General features: G+C 39.4%; 1 non-coding gene across 1 annotated transcript; it reads left to right on the top strand.

Moving 5' to 3' along the window:
* The first annotated feature begins 1,122 nt into the window (after nt 1-1,122).
* LOC138835010 (small nucleolar RNA SNORA8) lies at nt 1,123-1,260 on the top strand. The gene has a single exon (XR_011374334.1). It is a non-coding gene; the product is annotated as a small nucleolar RNA SNORA8 (small nucleolar RNA).
* Nucleotides 1,261-10,842: the final 9,582 nt, after the last annotated feature.

Here is a 10,842-nt window from a genome sequence, read left to right as displayed (position 1 = left end):
ACAGCACGCTCAGGGTCCTGAGTTCAAACCCCAGGACTGTTGTCATGTTGGAGACCATTCTATTTCAGAATGTTCAATGACTGTTTATCTGCAGGAAAATTTGCATTTGTCTTCACCGCTTGGATCACTCATTAGGAGAGCTCAAAAGGGAGATGTAGTCAATCCACCGACAGGGAATAGGCTTTGCTTCGTCTGCTGAGTTTAGGTGGGATGATCATTTCCAGGGTGGGTAGCTAGGTGACACAAACCCATGATGGCTGAGTGTGTGTGTGTGTGTGCATGTGTGTGTATGACACACAGCTCCCTATCTGGTGTGTTATACAAATCAATGTGCACGTGACAGAGTCAGAACTTTTGCAGGAGAAACATGGATTTCTGTTGGGGGACAGTCCCTGAGAAATCCATCCTGATTCCTCTACTTCCACAACAAAGGTTGAGCTCATGGGCCACTGGGATCATGTGTGTGGTCTGTCCTCTTTATCCACGTTCTGGTTGTAGAAGACCATGGTGCCTCTGCCTTGCTCCACCACCTAGAAATAGTTCTTCCTAAAGTCTTCAATGGGTGAGGGGTGGCTGGGAGGGATGGATCAGGATCAGCTCAGGTCCCCCTTCCTAGTCTGGTTGGACTAGAATTTACAGATGCCCATGTTCATTGCTCGCTACTGTGACATGCTAAATATGGACATCTCTTGTGATGGAAGTCATGAGATTGCTCCCCTAGCACTGCTACCGGTGTCTTTAATGCAGTGACATGGATCTTTGCAAAACTTGCTTCCTAGGTAAACTTCATAGAAATGAGTATGCCATACTCAATAGTAATAATTGTTATTATCTTATGTGATCTTGCCACTTAAAAACTTCACATTGGGGCTGGGAATGTGGCTTAAGGATAGAGTGCTTGCCTCTCATGCATGAAGCCCTGGGTTCGATTCCTCAGAAAAACAGAAAAAGCTGGAAGTGGTGCTGTGGCTCAAGTTGTAGAAGGCTATCTTTGAGCACAGAGAGGCTCAGGGAGAGTGCCCAGGCCCAGAGTTCAAACCCCACGACATATATATATATATATATATATTATATATATATATATATATATATATATATATACACACACACACACACTTACATTACACTGTATGGTATTTGCATTCAGCAATACCTCCTGCTGATATGTTCAAAGGACAGTGCAATAGAAACTCAATATCTGGCATCGTTGGTTTTCTTGGCTTTGTCCATGGTAAACCTGGTATTTCTATTGATACAATATATGCAGTTTGACAATTCATATTGATAATACTTAGGATAACTGATCTTTTCAGCAAATGCTTTTCTTTCTCTAGGCAGGCATTCAGCAGTTGAATCAAGCTGTTGGACTTAAAAAGTGATCCCAAAATTTGCTTGCAAAATGACATTTCAAAGAATTTAGGTGTGTCATCAGTAATTCTGTAATAGTGCTAAAAGAAGCCCCAATAAAAGATTTGTGGCAGGGCTGATCAGAGTTTCTGCTTTTGGTTGGCCATTTGAACATAGCCACTAGATTTTGGCCTCCCGAGCAGTGAAATGGCTGGCTTGAAAATTGTTTGCTTCAAAAAGGGCTCCCTTAGATTTCAAGAGAAATCTTGAGCATCAGTTTGATGGGCAGTGAAGGAATTACAACATGTAAAAATGATTAAATAAAAATTTATTGACTTCAAATAAAAAATATACATACACACATATATGTATGTGTATATATGTATGTATGTATGAATATATGTAAACTTTAAAAAATTTTTAGGGGGAAGATGGCAGAGGAGAAGCTGGAATCTGAACAAGCTCTTGCATAGAAAGCAGTTTTAGAGTTCCAGTGAACAGTCCTAAGCCAGAGAATCACACCAAGTGTGCCATCACAGGACAGAGAGTTAGGCAAGAGAGGGGAAGCCAAGGCAAGGAGACACATCTGAGCGCTTGCCAGCAGCCGCCACGGTGGTAGCAGGGTCGCGGCGGCAACTGCAGGGCACCCATACCTGAGCCACAGAGAGTCCGGGACGAAGGAGCCAGACGCAGTGGGGGAGCAGATTCTACTCAACACCAGCAAGAACTGAAAAGGGGCGGACATCTTCATCCTGCAGTTTGCAGACCAGAGACGACCCAGGATCCAAGACTCGGCGTGAGTACAAGCCTGACATCCTCACTCCATCTCAGGGAGCAGAGGAGGGAAGGCCACCCCTTCCCCCCCAGCAACAGTGATCTCCATCTTGGATACCGACAAAGCTCAGAGGAGCTGCTAGCTCCAACTCAGGCCTTGGAATAAAATGAGTCATTGAGCAGGTCACAAGAACTTAACGGCAAAGTGACCTGCCAGACTCAGCTCCATCCAGGGAAAAGTCACCCAGCTCAGGCGCCAGCCATAAGAGTGGCTTTCCGCTCTGGATAACCAGAGCCAGAGGCTGCCCCTCCCTCTAGCAGCCTCCACAATCAATTGAAATACAGAAACCCTGAGAATGGCTCCAGGCTGGGCGCTGTGAGTTTTTCACAAAATAGCCCGAGGGAAAAGCAACTGTTTGTTGAAAGGCCTCAACTCTACCCAGAACCTAGTCTCATCACTGCATCCCCCTCTTTTGTGATTCTCAAAGCAGATCACCCTCTCAGAAAACTAACCAGGGAGGGGGATCTCAAAATCTTGGGTAAAACAGAGCATTTTTCTGCCTGTTCGAACAAACTGACTTAAGAAAACAATAAAGCCACAGGACCTCAAGCTGACCAGAGACTCCAACAAGAGGCTGGTTACAGACAAAAAGGAGATACAGGATTCTTCCCACCCCTCCCAAAAAAATAAAAAAAAAAATCAAAGAACTTTTTTTTTTCTTCTTCTTCTTCTTTTTTTGGTACCTTATATATTTATAATTGTTTTTTTCTAAAACTTTTATTAATCTTTAATTTTTTCCTTTTTTGAATAAAATTGTTTTCCAGAAACTTTTTTTTCTCTTATAATTTTTATTTTAGGAATACGTGAATGTGCGTTTTCCTATCTTTTCTTGTCTTCTTTCTCTTTTTCTTTCTTTTTTTAATTATCTTTTTGTTTTTTGTTTAGCTCTACTGACCTTCTGATCTTTATTTCTCCCTTTTTTTATTCTTTTCACCTTTTCCTCTCTTTTGTTCTGCTTTACGTGACTTAACTCTTGTCCTGCACATCCTCAGATAAACCCTTACTTAACAAGTAGACCCTATCCCCCATTGTGTACACACTTAATCCACAAATTTATTACTCAATTCAAAACCTCTGAGACTTAAATTCCTTAATAGCAGTACTACCTCTTTATACCTATATAATATTTTAAGCATTTTGTTAATTTTTTCACAACTCCTCTATGTCCCTCCCCTTCTCTCAATATATTCACATTCCTCTCTAAATAGCTTGTCTTTTTTTTCTCCATAATAATATTAATTTTTACGTTTCTATTTTTTTTGGTCTCTTTTCATTTCCCTTTCCCTTTCTTCTTTTTCTCTCTCTCTCTACATGCATCCTACCCAACCTATTTCCTACATTGAGATTAGGACATAGTTAACTCTCCCTGTGCCTCCCCACACCAATCTATTCCTATTTTTTACCCACATCTCTCCCTAACCCTAATAATTTCTGGTTTCCAAATACTTCTCTGTGGTTCAAAGCCCATTAACATATAGTTGTTTGATGTTGAATAGATGTATCTGTTGAAATAGATTGTATCTGTAGACTATTGACTGTACAAATGCAAACTCTGGTTTATGGTTGTCTTAAGATAGGGTTCTAGCACAAAACTGGTGCTATTTTCATCTCAAATGGTCAGAGTAAGCCGGAAAAACACAAGAAAAATGGCAAATCCTGGTATCTTAATTCCCAATCTTGATAATCAGGGGAAAGAACAGATAATAAATGTTCCAGAGGAGAGTTCCCAAATAGCTCTACAAACACTGCTGGCAAACATGACAAATGAAAAGTTTGACAACTTACAAAGGACTCTGTATGAGCATGATAGGGAGAGAGAGGAGGCATCCCAAAAGTTTATACAGGAATATCATAAGTGTGAGGAAGCTACTCAAAAACTGATAGAGGATTTGTGTGAGCAGCTTGAGAATACTCAAAGAGAAAGGGATGAATAGCGTGAGCAGGCTGAGAACACTCAAAGAGAACTGCAGGAATCCCACGAACGCGAGGAAGCTAATCAAAGAGTAATACAGGAATTGAGAGACCAGGTAGAGAACACACAAAGATCACTAAAGGCATTCATGGAATCCATTAACAAAGAGCTGAAGGAAGTCAGGGAGACCACAAAGGGAATGCTGAATGGAACCCAACAGAAGGAATAGGAGTCCAAAGAAACCATAACCAATCAACTAAGTGATTTGAGAACAAACACTGAACACCAAATTAAGGAAGTAAAGAAATTCATACAAGACCTAAAACAGAGCTTCAACAAAGAATTTGAAGCCATCAAAGCTGACCATTTAGAAGGAAAAGAGATTTAAAAAAAAAACAAAGTAGAGAGTATTGACAGCAGGTTAGACCATGCAGAAGATCGAATCTCAGGGATTGAAGACAGCCTAGATATTATAGAGAAAGAACATACAACCATCCAAGACAAGTCCAAGAAATATGATAGATCTATCCAACACCTGGAAGACACCATCAGAAGGCCTAAATTAAGGATAATGGGTGTAGAGGAGCACCTAGAAATAGAAGTTAATGGTCTACGAAATTTGTTTAACAGGATCTTAGCAGAGAACTTCCCAAACATACAAAAAGATAGCACTTTTCAGATACAAGAAGCTTTTAGAACCCCAAATAGACCAGACCAGGATAGGACATCTGACCGTCACATTATAATCCACACAGGATCAACTCAAACCAAGGAAAAGATCCTTAAAGCTGTCAAGGAGAAACAGTTAACCACTTATAAAGGGAAATCAATTAGAATCACCTCAGATTTCTCAGCAGAGACAATCAAAGCAAGAAGAGCCTGGAATGATGTATGCCATGCCCTAATAACAAACAACTATCAACCAAGAATACTGTACCCAGCTAAACTCTCCTTCATAACTGAAGGCCAAATAAAAACCTTCCATAGCAAAGAAAAATTGAAACAATACATCTCCACCAAACCAGCCATACAAAAGATTCTTAAAGATGTCCTACACATAGAAAACCAACAAGACCACAATAAAGGCCAAGAAACTGCACCCAAACTGAGAATCCAAGAACCATAGGAAGAACCCAGTTTTCGCAGCCCCCAAGAAGGTGGATAACATGGCAGGAACTCCCAAATACCTCTCAGTCCTATCTTTTAACGTTATCGGACTGAACTCTCCAATTAAGCGACATAGACTGTCTACTTGGATTAAAAAACAAGACCCTTCTATCTGCTGCCTGCAGGAGTCACATCTTGCCCGTAAAATCAAACACATTTTCAATGTTAAAGGCTGGAACAAAATCTACCAAGCAAACGGCCCCCATAAACAGGCGGGAGTTGCAATCCTAATATCAGATAAAATAGACTTCAAATTAAAATTCGTGAGAAGAGATAAAGAAGGTCGCTACATACTAATTAAAGGATCTCTCCTTCAGGAGGATATTACAATTCTAAATATCTATTCGCCAAACAAGGGAGCACCCAAATTTATCAAAGAAACACTACTTTCCCTCAAATCCCATATAGATCCAAAGACATTAAATGTTGGGGTTTTTAACACACCACTCTCCCCACTAGATAGATCAACTCAGCAAAAACTCAACAGAGAAACCGCAGATCTAAACAGCTGCATAGATCAACTAGACTTAACAGACATTTACTGCACATTTCACCCAGCAGCATCAGAATACACGTTTTCTTCAGCAGCACATGGAACGTTTTCTAAAATAGAACACATTTTAGGCAACAAAGCAAACTTGTCTAAATTCAGAAACATTGAAGTTATACCTTGCATTCTCTCTGACCACAAAGGAATAAAATTAGAACTCAACAGCAAAAGCCACCAAAGAAAGTCCGGTATCACATAGAGGCTGAACAACATACTGCTGAATCATGAGTGGGTCATGGAAGAGATTAGAAAGGAAATTTAAATGTTCTTGCTATTCAACAAAAATGAACACACAAATTACCAGCTCCTCTGGGACACAGCAAAGGCAGTACTCAGAGGCAAGTTTAAAGCTCTGAGCTCCTACATCAACAAATTGGAGAGATCTGAATCTAACAATTTAATGACACATCTTAACCTCCTTGAAAAAGAGCAGCAAGATAAACCCCAATCCAGTAGACGGAAAGAAATGATTAAAATTAAATCAGAATTAAATGAATTAGAATCCAAAAAAGCTATAGAAAGAATCAATAAAACAAAGAGTTGGTTCTTCGAAAAACTTAACAAAATGGACAGACCCTTTGCAAGTCTTATAAGAAAAAGAAGAGAACACACACAAATTAATAAACTAAGAGAGGAGAATGAAAACATCACCACGGAAACAACCAAGATTCAGAACATTATAAGGGAATACTTCTCAAAACTTTATGCTAATAAGTTTGAGAACTTGAAAGAAATGGAGCTTTTCCTAGCAAATATTGATATGACAAAACTAAATCAAGATGAGTTAAACTATCTTAACAGGCCGATATCAAGCATTGAAATAGAAAAAGCAATAAGAGACCTCCCAGCTAAGAAAAGTCCAGGACCAGATGGTTTTACAGCGGAATTTTACAAGGCCTGCTCACACCAATACTCCTCCAGCTCTTCAATGAAATTGAAAGAGAAAGCTCACTACCGAACACATTCTATGAAGCCATCATAACCCTCATCCCAAAACCAGGCAGGGACTCATCAAAGAAAGAGAACTATAGACCAATTTCTTTGATGAACTTTGATGCAAAACTTCTCAACAAAATTTTGGCCAATCGACTTCAACAATTCATCCATAAATCATACAGCACGATCAAACAGGATTCATTTCAAGGATGCAAAGCTGGTTCAATATATGCAAATCAATTAATACTATTCATCACATAAACAGGAGCAAGGATAAGAACCACATGGTTATCTCAATAGATGCAGAAAAAGCATTCGACAAGATCCAACACCCCTTTATGATGAAGGTTTTGGAAAAATTAGGAATCCATGGAACATTCCTCAATACAATAAAGGCTGTATATGACAAACCTACAGCCAGCATTATACTCAATGGTGAAAAACTACAGCCATTTCCTCTTAACTCAGGAACAAGACAAGGATGTCAATCTCTCCACTTCTCTGCAATCTAGTATTAGAATGCCTAGCCACAGCAATAAGACAAGATGCAGACATAAATGTGATCCAAAGAAGGAAAGAAGAAATAAAACTCTCCCTCTTTGCAGATGACATGATCTTGTATTTAAAGAATCCCATAGACTCCACTCCCAAATTACTCAAGTTGATTCAAAACTTTGGCATAGTAGCAGGTTATAAAATTAACCCCCCATAATCAATGGCTTTTCTGTATGCCAACAATGAGAAAAGTGTGGCTGAAATTAGGAAATCAAATCCATTTGTAATAGCCCCACAAAAAATAAAATACCTAGGAATTAACTTAACCAAAGAAGTGAAGGACTTCTATGATGAAAACTTTAAAACCTTGGAAAAGTAAATCAACACAGAACTTAAAAAATGGCAAAACTTCCCATTCTCCTGGATTGGAAAGAATAACATCGTGAAAATGGCAATACTTCCCAAGGCTATCTTCAAATTCAAAGCAATACCTATCAAAATTCCAACCTCATTCTTCAAGGAAATAGAAGAGGCAATCCAAAAATTCATATGGAACAATAAAGACCCCAAATAGCAAAAATGCTACTCAACGGAAAGAACACTGCTGGAGGAATATCAGTACCAAATTTCATACTCTACTATAAAGCCATAGTAATCAAAACAGCTGGGTATTGGCATAAGAACAGACTTCAGGACCAATGGAATAGAATTGAAAACCCAGAAATGAACCTACAGACCTATAGCCATCTAATCTTCGATAAAGGAGCTAAAACAATAGAATGGAAGAAAGACAGCCTCTTCAGTAAATGGTGCTGGCAAAATTGGTTAACTACATGTAGAAAACTAAAGCTAGATCCTTATATATCACCCTGCACCAGAATCAACTGCAAATGGATCAAAGACCTTGAACTCAAAGCAGACACTCTGAAAACATTACAGGATGGAATAGGAGAAACCCCATGTCTCCTTGGTTCAGGCCGAAATTTTCTGAATAGAGACCTGGAAACACAACAAATCAAAGAAATGTTGGACAAATGGGATTGCATAAAGTGGCAGAGCTTCTGCAGGGCCATACAATGGACAAGGGTCTCATATCTAATATATACTTGGAACTCAAAAAATTAAACCCTCCAACAACAAATCCTCAAAGGAAAAACTGCCCAATAAATATGTGGGCGAAAGACTGAAAGAGAAACTTCTCTGAAGAAGAAAGAAGCATGGCCAATAGACACATGAAGAAATGTTCAACATCCCTAGCCATAAAAGAAATGCAAATCAAAACAACTTTGAGATATCTCCTCACTCCAGTTAGAATGGCAAAAATCAAGAACTCTAACAACAACAGATGCTGGAGGGGATGTGGACAGAAAGGAACCTTACTTCATTGTTGGTGAGAATGTAAACTTGTTCAACCACTTTGGAAAGCAGTATGGAGGTTCCTCAAAAGACTTCACATAGAGCTCCCCTACGACCCAGCAATCCCACTTTTGGTCATTTTCCCAAATGTTTACAAACAAGACCACACTAAAGCTACCAGCACAACTATGTTTATTGCAGCATTATTTACCATAGCTAAGATATGGAACCAATCCAGATGCCCCTCAGTAGATGAATGGATCAAGAAAATGTGGTATATATACACAATGGTATTTTATGCATCCATCAGAAAGAATGACATTGCCCCATTTGTTAGGAATTGGAAAAACTTGGAAAAAATTATATTAAGTGAAGTAAGCCAGGCCCAAAGAAACATAGGTCCCATGGTTTCCTTTATTTGCAATATCTAGTATATGTATGAGTCAAGCGGAAAAGGTCAGATAATGTGATGTCAGGAAAATGAACCTTTAGATATGTATTTTAATGTTTTTTTCTATCATGCATGTGTTTCCAATGCATTTATAAGATTATCTCTTTGTTGCATTGTATGTCCCTCCCCCACAATATAAACCCTGCTTTCACTATATTTGATGTCAGTATAACTTGTGGAGGAGATGGGGAAAAACCAGTTGTTTAAGGATACGGGTGGACCTGTTGCAACAATGAGAAGTACAAGTTGTCATGTCCAAAACGAGCTTTACAACGTCGGTGTGGTGGGGGGGATAGGGGGGAAGGAGAAGGATTGGGATTGGGTGGGGGAGGGGAAGGCTGGGAAGGGATGTTAATTGTAAACAAAGAAGGAGGCTGCAATGCTTGGTAAGAAATGTATGCATTATCCTGCCCATGTAATTGTAACCCCTCTGTACAGTATGTTCACATATAAAATAAAATAAAATAAAATAAATGTACTCACTATCTTGTCCATGTAATTGTCACCCCTCTGTACAGTATTTTCACAATAAATAAAAAGAATCTGTGGTATATATACACAAAAAAAATTCTTTAGTACATTTGACTTGTATGCACTGAAGCAAAGTACACTGACAATGTTGAACATTGTGGCTTCTTGTCTGTTGATCTTATAGTAAAAGATACAGCCCCTGCCCTGATGTACTGTTAGTATAAGAGTGATGTGTTGAGTAATAAATAAGTAGTGCAGACTTATTCTAGAAAAACTTGGTAGTATAGCAGCACTTCTATACTATTTCTGTCATGGAGGAGATGGGATAAGTACTGGTTTTTGGAGAAAGTCACAGTCAGGTGATATGAACTAAATGCTACAGAGGGTAGAACAAGCCAAGTACAGAAGTGAGCATCTAGAAGGAATTTAGGTAGACACACTTGAGTGACTGTCCGACTAAGTGATGGATTAAGACCAGCAGAGCTCAGGTTGTGAGATCCCAAGATGCTAGGTTTAGTCATTTGAAGTCTGCAGAGAATGAGGGAGACATTAACAAGGTCTCAAGGAGGAAAGCATGTCTGTGTCAGTCTCACTTAGGAATCAGTCTCAGTAGTCGCAAAGGCATTGGAGTCAGGGCCAGGTTCATGGTAGTGAGAATAGAGGCGATAAAATATGATGTATATAGCAGAGTCCAAATCAAGTTGGAGATGCCATGGAGTAAGGAAGAGGCAAGAGCAGCCTGTCTCGTGCCTTTAATTCCCTCTTACTCCCTTGTCACATTGTCTTCTGATCATTCTGCAGTGCTTGCTAGCAGAGGCACCAACAGATGCTTAACTCATGTCAAAAGAGAGTCATGGGAGAAATCTCACAAATCTACCCGGGGGCTTTTGTTTGCCAAACAGCAATCATGCTAGGAACTGATTTTTGCAGTATGACATTGTCCAGCACCTCTTTGCTGAGAATATAATTTTTTTAATAATTGTATTGTTATTATTAAGTTGTTAAGGGGTTATCATTTCATGAAAATGTCATTTATGCACTCAGTTATCAGGACAGAGCTAACTGGTCCCCAGAAGATATGTGTGGACTCTGCCCTCCTGAACAATAGATGGGAGCAGCTGTAGTGTTTGGATTGATTTTTGTGGCCTTTCTCCAAGCATTCTGTTCCATCCACTTCACACTGATCATTTCTGTCTAGGTGGAGTGAAGCCTGAAGGCCATGGAGATGACCATAAAATGTTCAACATGGAGTTTACCTGTGACCACTGCCAGGGTTTGATCATAGGCCGAAGAATGAACTGCAATGTGTGTGATGATTTTGA

The sequence above is a fragment of the Dipodomys merriami genome, unplaced genomic scaffold, assembly GCF_024711535.1.
Source record: "Dipodomys merriami isolate MVZ:Mamm:240054 unplaced genomic scaffold, mDipMer1.0.p SCAF_2218, whole genome shotgun sequence".
Taxonomy (NCBI): domain Eukaryota; kingdom Metazoa; phylum Chordata; class Mammalia; order Rodentia; family Heteromyidae; genus Dipodomys; species Dipodomys merriami.
This window is presented reverse-complemented; position numbering and strand designations above follow the sequence as displayed.